Here is an 11,719-nt window from a genome sequence, read left to right as displayed (position 1 = left end):
GGGGGGGCTGAAGCTTTGGCAAGAGCATGGTTTTTTTTTTTTCCCCCTGCAACTTTCTCTGTCAAATGGCCCTCAAGAAAAATAGCCTTCGCTTGTGCCTTAGACCCAGAGCCAGCACATGGTTCATCAAATGCATCTGTTATCTAAGTGCAGTGAAAGGTGGGGAAGGAGGGAAGAAAACAGGTGAAAAAAACCAGAGTTTGTTTTTTGTGGGTTTTTTGTTTGTTTGTTTGTGGTGATGTGGGTGTGTTTGGGTTTTTTTTAATAACTAATTAAGTTCTCTGATTTGATTTCTTCTATGCCCAGGTAGCACCCATGCCAGCAGGAAAGGGTGAGGGGGCGATGAGGCCCCTGGGTGGGAGAGGAGGCCAGAGCCCACCTGGGGAGGCAGGAGGGGTTGAAGTGTCTCACAACTGTTGGCTGGGGGATTTGGCAGACCTGACAGCAAACAAAAAGGAAAATCAATATTGTGTTTTGTTTCTACCCTTAAGAAAGGAAATATTTTAAAAGGAAAAAAAAAATCAAGAAAAACGATGAATGTATTTCTTTCAGTACTGAAAACAAGAACCAGATTCATACTGCCAGATTCGGTCTGCAATCACCCTTCCTTTACTTTTTGAATATTATTGAGGTACACACGTTTATGACTGATGAGCTTTCTTAATGGAAAGCACCATGTCTGGCAGCAGTGTGACAGCCGCAGGGACTTCCAGCTGGTGCCCCGGCTGAGTAGGTAAATGGCTTAGGATGCAGGTTGCACCCCCCTGCAGATGTTGTTCTGAGCCCTCTGCAGTTCCAGACTGCACTGCACTCTTCGTGCTGGTCTTAGAGCCCTTCCCTCAGCTGGCCTCATGTGAAGGATTGCAGCAGAGGAGTGGGAGGCTCCATGGGAATTTCCTTTGCTGAGCCATCAGGGCTGGTCTGACCTGTGCTGTTGTGTTTTAGGGCACTGCCAAGCACAGGAGTGTTCTTCTGCCTGGCTGGGGCATTCCTGCCACGTAGCATTCCCATTTCTTAGTCTGAAGGACTCTGTTTCAACAACCCAGTGAAGTTGTGTAAGATGTATTTAACACTTAGTAAACAAGCCCTTGAGCTGGCTCATGTGTTTTTGCAGTTAATTTAGTACTTTACTAAGCGCAGCTACACTGTTGGTTTCTAAATCTGGTGCATTCGGTGTCTTTTTTTGTCCATACAGCACATTTGAGAAGGGTTTTACTAATTGCAGTTCAGTAGTTCAGACCTGTTGTATGTTGAGATCACTCTAATTGCATTCTCAGAGTATGCATAGAGCTTGATGGTGACGCTTATGACTTTATTTCGTTGAAATTGCTACTCCCATCTCATCCATAGAAATGCTTTCTGTCTGAAACACAGCTGCATTATGATTTGCTGTGATAAATGTTAATTGATAAATGAGAGTCATTGTCTCTTGTTTGAACCTTATTACAGATTCCAAATTAAAACTCAGAAAGCATTTTTCTGGATGCATGAATGGTAAAAGGTATGGGGAAGAATAGGTTTTGGAAAATATGTAGAAGATCCCACAACTGGACAGGCATAATGTTTTTAGCACGGACTGATTCTTGCATTAATCATTAAAGCGAACACTAAAGTGACTCCCGTGCTAATGGATTAAAGCAATGCACTTAACAATATGTATTCCCTGCTCATTGATGTGTGAAAAATCTTTGTTTCCAGCTTTTGTGAATATATTTAGGAAGGAGGTGATTGATGCTCCTGCTACATGCAGTTTTATTGCAACTCAGAGCTGCAGCTGCCTCAAGTTCAGCAAACAGAATCTCCAAGTAAAGATTAAAAGCAGTTTCCGTCTGTGGGAATACAGTATTTCCTGAACTGGGAGAGGTCTGGGTCCCAGTGCTGGTGACCAGATCTCAAAATCATTGCACTTCAGCCAGCAGTGGGAGCTCTCTGGAGCAGATTTCTGTTTGTGTTCATTTATTAGCTAATGTGTGCAGCTTCATTTTGCATGGATGATGTAGCTGATGCATGTGAGGTCCACAGTGCCTCACAGTCAGGTCTTCACATGTTTATCCGCATTAGGAACCTTGTGGTGGGAGTACAAATGCACCATGATCACTTGGAAGACTTACGAAATGACACAGCAGCTCTGATCTGTCAGTCCAGTTCATGATTTCAGTCATTGTCAGTGCAAGATCTGCTGGATTCATACAAAGGTGTATTTCAACACCAGGTTTGTTTAGAAAGGGTAGGAGAGTGAATTTGTACTGATGTATATTCAAACTGTCCTGGCACCAGACTCTTCTGTTGATTTAACTCACCTTAATGCCATAATTCATTAGAACCAACTCCATGGATACGTGTACAGTAAGTGATGCTTTGTACTGAGCAGTGGCAAAGAGCAAGGGTTGTTTTCTGTTTAACACGTGTACAGCACACACAGGTTTGCTAGTCTAATTCTACGTACGTATGGATCTATCTTAAGGTTAATTTTTTTTTTAGATGAACACCTGTAGTTCTGCATAGTGGAGCCTGTTGACTTCAGAAAGTATAATTGCATGTGAAATGTCACACAACCCTTTCCACTTAGTTCTGTTTAAGAATTTTGCAGTAAGCAGGGTGCTTTATCCCAGCCTGTGAGATAGCGATGTTGGTTTAATAGGAGTGTGTTTAGTGTATGTGTTCAGAATGTAATATGTGTGTTTTTGTGGATGTTGACAGTGCTTATGTATTGTATAATGAGCGTTGTCTGTTTTAAAGATTGGATAGAGGATTGCTAGGTTTTAAGAATGAGGGGGAATTGTTTCTGTTACTATTTGGTGCATCAACGTCCCTTCCTTATGCCTCTGCATTGTCTATGTTTCTCTGTTTTTACTCTCTTCATTTATTGTAGAATGTGCTTCTTCCAAAAATTGTGTTCAGAAGACCGCTTAGAATATGGAATTTAATGGCATAGGAATGAAAGACTAATTAAAATGAATGGATTGTGAGGATGTGGGCTTGGGCTGGAGGAGAAGGAATGGGCGTACGTGGCAGGTGAACAAGGAGGCGGTGGGTGATACGGAGCTGTGGATGAGGTTGTGCTGTTCTGATAATGCCTTCTGTGTCCTTACCATTGATCAAACTGCTGTGGATTTTAGAAGGTGACTCAGGCTTTGTTTCTGTGGTCTAGTCTGTACAGATGTACAAGTGCAGTGTTTGGTTAAATTTGTGCCAGCTCCATGTAGGTGCTGGGATCTGTCCATGGGCAGCTGACAGGAGGTGGATTGGAGATACCTGAGCTTCAAACATAGAGTGAGGAAAACAGAATTCTGCCTCTGCACTGCTCTGCTAGCAGTAAGGCTTTTGCTTTTTCTCTCTCTCAAATGGTTTCTTCTAATATTCCTCACTCTCCTCTCTGTAAGATCACTTTTGTCTATAAAACTTACTTTGCCTTATCATCATCTTTTTTCCTCTTTTTTTTCCCTCAATCCTCTTCTTTTCCTCAGGATTCTTGTAGGATTCTTAGCTGTAACCTTTCCTGCTGCCTCTGCTGGTTTGGCTTGCAGTCTCGTGATTGATGACTGTGCTTCTGACCTTACTCTTTAATTTCTACAAACCTGTGTGGCACCCCTCAGAAGTGCCTTTGAGTGGCTGGAGCTGAAACCTGGATGAACAGTTCTTACTGAACCTGTTTGCCTTCGGGTGGCCATCATGAGACCGTAGTTGGTGGAACTTGGTCAAGAAACTCTGGTTTTCATTGTAATATCCCTAAATAATTAAGTGTGCACACCAATCTGTGTGGACTAGAAACGCAGCACCATAATTTTCCATACCCTGTTGCTTCATTTATTTATACATTTTTAATTATATTTAAATTTAAAGCTCTGCTTTCTAGGAATACTTTTTCCATGACTTTTTTTTTATATTCCAACTACACTAATTTATTTCTTCATACGCTGTCCCGTTCTGCTTAATTCTGTAGTAAAACCTATGACAGACAACTTGCTTAAGAGCAGTACAGGTAAGGCCGTGTAGTTCAAAAGTAGTTACTTGTTTGAAAAGAATTTGTAACTTGAATGAGTATCATCTGACAGTATGTACAGTAAAACTTTAAGGTGGTTTGCTCTTTCTCTTGTTTGAAGTAGAATAAGATTTTGCTTTAGGAAATTGGCTTCTTTAGAGCAGTTGAGTACTTTCAGAAGTATTCAGTGTGCACATCTATATATTACTGAGAGTGAAGCAGCAATAGGACATTTATCAGCTGACTGATGCTGATTACAGACATCTCGTTCTGCAAATAATTTGTTTTCTTTCAGGTAAAAAATGAGGATACAGTAATTTTTCACCCAGTTAAATCCACAGTGTATTAACTTTCTTTGCCAGTATGGATTTTCTGTATCAATAGCGATTTTGAGAAGAGAGACCTTTTATTTGCTCGTGGAAGAGGCCAAGCAGCACACACTGACCCATTCCCTCATTCAGACTGCAGCTGGAATTGGGTAGTGAGGCTTGTAATGGACTAAATGAGCTGTCGGAACTTTGCACTCCCTGAATAAGATTCAGCAAGCTTTTTCCTAGTTTTTAGAAGAAAGAAGATACTGAAAATTGAGATCTTCATGTACTTTGTACAAGAAGTAAATTTAACTTAGGAGATCCACATATAGAGACGTACACGCAGTTGCTGAAGTTTTATTCTTTAACAATGAATGAGTCTGATTCTGAAAATTCCCAAGTTTGTGGGAAATCCCAAATTCTGAAGTTGGAAATGGCTTTAAACTCTGACGCTGTTCTGGTGTTTGACCATCAGCGAGAACCTTGTATAACTTTGTCTGAAGTTACCCTTCTGTAATGTCATTGTCTGTAGGGTGGGTGTGTGGCTCCGGTAACACCTACAAACCACCCAGGGCATTTGGATGAAAAAATTCTGAGAAGTCTTTGGATGATGATGATTTTACAAGGTAGTTTTTAAAATAGCACTTTGAGGTTTGAGTGGTGTGGGTGTTGTTGTTTGTTTGCTTTTTCTTTGTCTCCTCTTGAAACATTGTTTAAAATGGTGATAAAATGTGTTCCTCTGGCCTTGTGCAGTTTTTCTAAGTGTATGGGGTTTGGGGGGTTTTTTTGGTAATGGTCTTTACTGGAGGTTCTTTGTTGCTTGCAAAGTTCATTCTGTATGTCAGTTGAATCTGAATTTAGTTGTAAAACACGAGGCCTTGGTTTGTTCCTGTAAATTGCTGGGTCATCTTGGTTGACTATACTATGAAATCTAGTATTTGGTGAACTCTGTAAGATAACTCTGCGTTAGAACAATTAGAGACAGTGTGGTGCCACTGGCTCCTTGTGGACAAGCCCTTTGGAAGCTGCACTTCTGCTTTAGTTCAGGGGGTGGTTAAAGTGCTGCAGAGGCTCAGACAAGGCAAAGGCCTCCCAGGTTCTGCCACACAGTTCACACGATCTGCTACGCGCGGGGTTCTCCATCGTGCAGTGATGCAGTAGGATATTCACATCAACAAGGCTTTATTAAAATACTTGTCATTTGAATCCAAAGGTAACAGACAGACAACCTTCAGTTTTTTCAGGAAAAATATGTGTGGTCGTTCTATTATCAATTTAACATTGTCTTCTAAACCCAGACTCTGTTGTGGATTTAATTTTAAGTTGATCTCTGCTCAGTAAAATACTTAAACCTATGGTAGATTTTTGCTGCAAACAATGGCTTAGGTGAGACTTTTCTTTTTCATAGTTGTTTTCTGTTATGAGAAAGTAGAGATGTAAAGAAAACCAGGGGTGTTCTATGTATTAAAGCATCCCTAACTGTCACACCACCCGGTGGTTCCCTTGTCTGCCTCCTGCAGTTCCAGGTTCTGAGCAGTACCAGGAATTTGGATGTTCAGATTGTCTGACGTGGTAGGAAGGAGTACTTGAGTGTGTGTTTTATCTTTACCACTTACCTGGAGTGAAACAAGAAATTTTTTTTTTTTTTGCTTGTTCAGATTTATTTGAAGGAATAATGTAATTCTAGTAGTGAATCAAAGGCAATTTTTTTACCCATTTCCTGAAGCCATAGTTATAGGCAAATAATAGTGTTTTTATCTGCAGTGAGAACATGTGTACATTGTGAGTGGTCCTGGTACAATGAAGTGTTGATTTCAACTATTTCACTTGTTCTGATTTCTGCTGTCATTTAGCTTGTGCCTTAAGTACTTAGTGAGCAGCCTTTTATTTATTTATTTTCTAAAAAAGGTACTGTTATACTCTTAAAGACGAAGCATTGCAAGTATTAAGTGATTGTGAATGTAGTGTCAGAGGATTAAAGCCCGGAGCTCACTTTCCCTGTGCAGATACAGTGGTTCCTTGTTCTGGTCAGTGTGATGCCGTGGAAGAGACTGATCACTGCAGTATCTCCCTGCACAAACTGCCCTGAGATCCTGCTGATGGCCAGGCTGCAGCATCAGGCTTCAAGTCTCTTGATGTGAGTCCTTCTGTTTGAAACCCTCAGGGAAGAAGTGTACCTGTGATAGTGCCTGGAAGAGTTAACTTGTTCAGTTTTGAAATTAGGGCAATTTTTCTAATTGTGCTACTTCCAAGAGCTGTTCTGTTGTTGGTTTACCTTTCATATATGGGAGGTTCTGCTTTTGAGAGGCAAAAAAGTTCTGTAGGATTTAAAAAGATCAGTTTTTATAACACCGATTTCTGATCAGGTGTACATAGGGAGGTGGCCAAAGGTAATACCAGCAGTGGTGACTCTGAAAATCTTGGAGTAAAAAGCCTTGTTCACATTTTTTAATATTTGATTAAACAGCTTAGAAGGATTTCCTGGTACAGTTATTTGGGCACTAACAAATGGTCAGGCTATTGTAATATGTATGTTAAGCTCTCTCCAACGTTCAGGTGTAATCAGGATCCTGAACCTGGTATTAGCCCTCTCACTGATCATATGGGCCGGGTATATCGATGGAGTGACACTGAATGTCTGCAGGTGCCTGACTTGTCACACACACGGCACCTCTGGGCATGTGAAGCAGGTGGAGTCTGCAGGTGTGCAAGGGTCAGCAGGTGTGTGTTGTATGAAAAAGGACCTGTCAGTCACACAGTGTGTTCCCTGGGTTTCGGTGAGAGCATTTCATGGGTAGAGCATTACACCAATGATCCTTCTCCCAGAGGCAGGGAAGGCGAATCACCGGGACACTGGTACCTGCCTAAAGTCAGCAGAGAGTCCGCTGGCAGGAGCTGCCTCTGCATCTCATAAATCTCTTGTCCATTTTATGTCCACACAACCACAAGAAGACATTCGTATTGAATTATTTTCTTAAAAACTCTGGAAGTGCTGCTCTATTGTTACAGGCATTGTATTTCAGAATGCTTTCAGGTGTTTTCAAGCGTTATAATTCTCCATATTCAGAGAAAAGAGGAAAAACGCAGACCCCTTTTTTTTTTCTTGCACCGAAAAAGGGTTTCACACCCAGATGCAAAATCCCCTCCCAAAGCAGATTTTACAGCTCAGTTATTAACCCCTGGAAAAGAATTCACACTGGGAGTGCTGACAGTTCCCTAATTACAGAGATTCTAATAGAACCCGTAATAATAAGGTAGCACCCAAGTTCGCTGAGCTGCTGTGTCAGCTGTCGAACCCAAGCTCACAGAAATCTCTTTCTGAGTGGAAATGTGGGGTGGTGCCATTCAGGGCTGGTTTGCATCTGCTGTTCTCGGTGAGCATGCTGGCTGATGTATGAAATGGTGTTTTCCTGCCGTTAGGGCTGCCTGGCCTGCTGCTGGAGGTGTGTCTGAACACAGCTGAGGTTATCTCTGCGCCTTTGAAACGAAACCCAGTGCATTCTTAGACTAGATAAACACCAGTGTTATTCTGGGCAATTGTGGAAGGATTAGCAGTGTTAAAAATGTTAATTTTTCTTTTTCGTTAAAAAGATCCTTAAGGCAGACTTCACTTTGAAGCAGCGGTATTTCAGTTACAGTGCAATAGTCTCCACAGCAACACTTGCCCACATGGGGTGGGAAACTGATACACCAGTGACCCAATTTTTCAAGGTCTGTCCACTTTCCATTCTGCTGTGTCATAAGCTAAAGATTTTTCCAACTTACTTTAGACTATAGAAACTAGTTAATGGAGTTGGACTTGGTGAGAGCAAGGGCCTTGAAGGGGCATTGCATGTGCAGTGCTGGAAGTTCCCCTGCGGAACAAATCCTGTCCCAGGTGAGCTGCCGTCCAGAAGTGAGCACTGGGTCACGCTGGGTGCTGTAGGCAGACCACAGTCTCTAGGAGCAGCTGATACTTGGACTTTTTTTCTGGGCTGTGAACACACTGCCAACACAACACCTGGTAGTGTCAAACCAAACATCTGAGCCTGGGTCCTTCTAAGAATTGACCTGATTGAGCTGTAACTGGTAGTCTGGTGTGCTGCGAGACTTCTGGAGTAGGAGAAAGATAGAAAGGGTTGCTGCTAAAAACAAACATCTTCTGTGCTTGATTTTTAAAACATACTTTCAATATGGGATGAAAAAGTACATTTTTAGAGTAATTTTGTGTAGTAAACAGGCCATTTGAGATAACGGTGATGATAGTGTTGATGTGTCTTCAGGAGCTAATCTTTAACATAACGGCTTCTCTGATGGCTGCTCAGACAATCACATTGATCACTGAGTGCTGCTGAGACACAGACTGTGCTTCCAGCATTGATCCATGACAGCATGAGAATACTTTGGGTAAGTAGTCATGTATAAAATTAACTGCAGTTTTATTTTTCAAGTGATGTAATGTCAGGAAAATTAAAGAAGTCTTCACCCATATCAAAAAAATCAGTTTTATTTCATATTTATTGATTATAGTGTTTTAATCAGCATGACTTCATTTCTAAAAAATTAGCAAAATTGTGTTGCTTTCCTGAAAGTAAGCAGTTAAGTACTAACTGAAACATAGTTAAATTTCTTTGGCTCTTAGAGCTGGAAGGAACAAGTTGTTTTTGCAGGTGGATTCATAAACATGGCTGTAATATCCAATAATGCAAAGTCTCTTTTCTTTTATGTTATAAATTAAGACAAATGCCAGGATCTGGTTTTGGTGCTACTGGATGTCCTCTCCTGCTAACATTCATTTGGGGGAAAAACGACTGGAAAATGCTGAATAAAGCTTGAAGGCCTGAAGCCATAGGCTGGGGCTCTCCCAGACAGCTTCTGCTTCAGCTGCAGCCATTGAGAACCCTCCGCAGAGCCGCCTCGGAAGGGCCAGGCACTGCCTTGGGCTGGCAGCCGTTTTTAGGCTGTTCTAAAAGCCGGTGGGAGAGCAGTGCTTACCCCTGGAGCCCAGGCTGGGAGCGCTGTGTGCAGGTCATTGCTGCTGACCTAAATCCCAGCCCTGGGGTTCAGTGCTGTGCAGTGTGTGTGCTGCACAGCTCAGGGGGCAGCAGGCAGTCACTGCTAGTGCTTTGGGACTGGTACCACCAAAACTGCAGGTCAGGGGGAGACACGAAGGGAAAAGCTCTGCTGTGCCCTGCAGCCACTTACAGCTGCTGTACAGTTTTCTTACTGTTTCTGTTTGCCATGTCCTGATGGCTGTGGTAGTATGGTGTGTGCTATTTAAAGCTGACTGATAAACCAGAGCCAACCCAAGGTGTTGCAGGATCCCACTTCTCTTGTCCCTTAATCAGCAGACAAGCCATTGCCATAATGTGGTGGGACAAAATTTCTTGTCCTTTCATGTTGCATCACAGCGAGAACAATGCAAGAATAGATCTCTGTCAATTTTTTCAGTACTTCAAGCTAAAATATCTCAGTTATTTTAAAATGTTCATTTTGAGATGTCAGTGATGATCCATGAGGCTGGGAAGATTCTTAATTTATGAAACCAGTTTGGCTGTCACATCTCACTTTTCAAACTTAATGGATTCAAATTCCAAGTTATTTTTCCCTTGCATTCTGAGTCGCTCATTTTATTTTGTTGATCTGTGATAGAGAAGGTGGCTGAAATAAAACTAGAAGAAAAAAAGCAAAAATTATTAATGTCCAGGTGATAAGGATATGTTCTTGCCCTTATCTCTTCTTCTCGACACCCCTCACCACCTTTAGCCTCACTTTTTTCTGCTTTCAATGCTTCCAGTTTGAAACTGGGTTTTTTATCTTTTTGGTCTGCATTTTCTTCCTGTTGCTCTTTGCTGTGCTCAGATCCTGGTTCTAAAGAGATGGTGAGTCTTATTTTCAGCACTCGATGACTGACAGTGGAATTTCTTTGATGAGGCAGACTGTGCCTGTAGAGTCTGTTCTTTGGCTCTGGCACCAGTACAAGCTTTCCAGAGGGCTCGCTGCTGAATGTGATGCTCATCTCTAGTCTAGACAAAACCTTGGCACCTTTGATTCATTTACTGTCTCTTTTACATTTCCTTCCCTGTATATCCAAACACTGATATTGCTTGGAGTCATGTTTAGAATATTTAGTACAAGCAATTAGAGAGCTTTTTGGCTACTGTCTTTTTATTTTTAGAATCTCTGTGAGGCAGAGTGAGGGAGTTACCTCTGGGGAGTGCAGCCGTCAGCATGTGTTTTAGATTCCATCTGTGGCAGAACTGAATTTCTGCATGGCTCACCAGACCAACCTGCAGCCAGAGGACTGGCTCTGAAGAAATCCATGCTTTTGGTTCCTGAGGTCTTTGACTCAGTCCTGAGTATTCTGGCAGTCATAGACAGAACACTTCAGTGTTTTGTGGTGGGTCTTTTTGGTTTGTTTTGCCTTTTTTTCCGCACCAGGAGTGGGACAAATAAAAATGCTATTAAAGAAAAAGTACAAAAAACTTCAGTGCTGGTAGTGGGTCATTACCACAGGTAGTTACAAACTGTAAAACAGAAAGAAATTTGCTTGCTTTTGAAATGTGAACCATCTTCTAAATGTAATAAGGGCACAGAGAAGTACGCTGTGTTGAGAAGTGACCCTACTTGTTTGGAGAGCAAAGCACGGAAAGGCAGCCCTGCAGCTGGGGGTCAGCTGGGACCCACTGAAGCCAGGAGCAGGCTGTTGGGTGCCCGCCGCGGGGGCTGCAGGAGCCGGTGGTGCCGGGGCCAATCCTCCAGCCCAGGGGGGCTCTTGCCAGAGCCAGCAGGTTCTGCGGAGGGCAGCGTGCCTGGGCAGCGAGCTCTGGCCCAGCACTGCTCTGCTCTGGGCAGGGGCAGCTGCTTTTGTAGGACAGTGTCACTGGCACAGAGACTCAGATGGGGCAGATGGCACTTGCTGGATGTTTTCCTGAGATTTCTGGCACAGCAGAAGTTGTCTCCAAGAGTCTGACAAAGTTGCCCGTGTAATCCGTTTGTGTTTGTCAGTGCAAGGAAAACAGATTTTTCAGTGTTTTTAATTTGCCTTTAAATAGAGAATAGGAAAAAAAGATCCTAACTCTGTATTTTTTTGTCAGACAACAGCTTAGAACCAGAGAAGAGATACTTATGAGTAAAATAAAACATTCAAATTACCTTAGTGGATCATTGGCAGCAAATTATGTTTCTGTGTTTAAAAACAATGACATATTTTGATTTTTAATTGGAACTGGGCACGCAACTCCTTGAGGTTTTTTGAAAGCTTCACCATTCCCAAGTGCCACCTTCAGAGATGTACACATTACAGAACAGGTTAAACTGCCCCTTCAGTTTTCTGCTTGAAATGTGTCATAACAGTTCAGTTTATTTTGTTCAAAACCTGTAAATATAAAGGTTGTGATGGTAAGTAACAGAGCTTTGTCTCTCTGCCAAAAAGGCACTCAGTAGC

Source organism: Strix uralensis, unplaced genomic scaffold, assembly GCF_047716275.1.
Source record: "Strix uralensis isolate ZFMK-TIS-50842 unplaced genomic scaffold, bStrUra1 scaffold_244, whole genome shotgun sequence".
Classification (NCBI taxonomy): Eukaryota; Metazoa; Chordata; class Aves; order Strigiformes; family Strigidae; genus Strix; species Strix uralensis.
Note: the sequence above shows the minus strand (reverse complement) of the source record.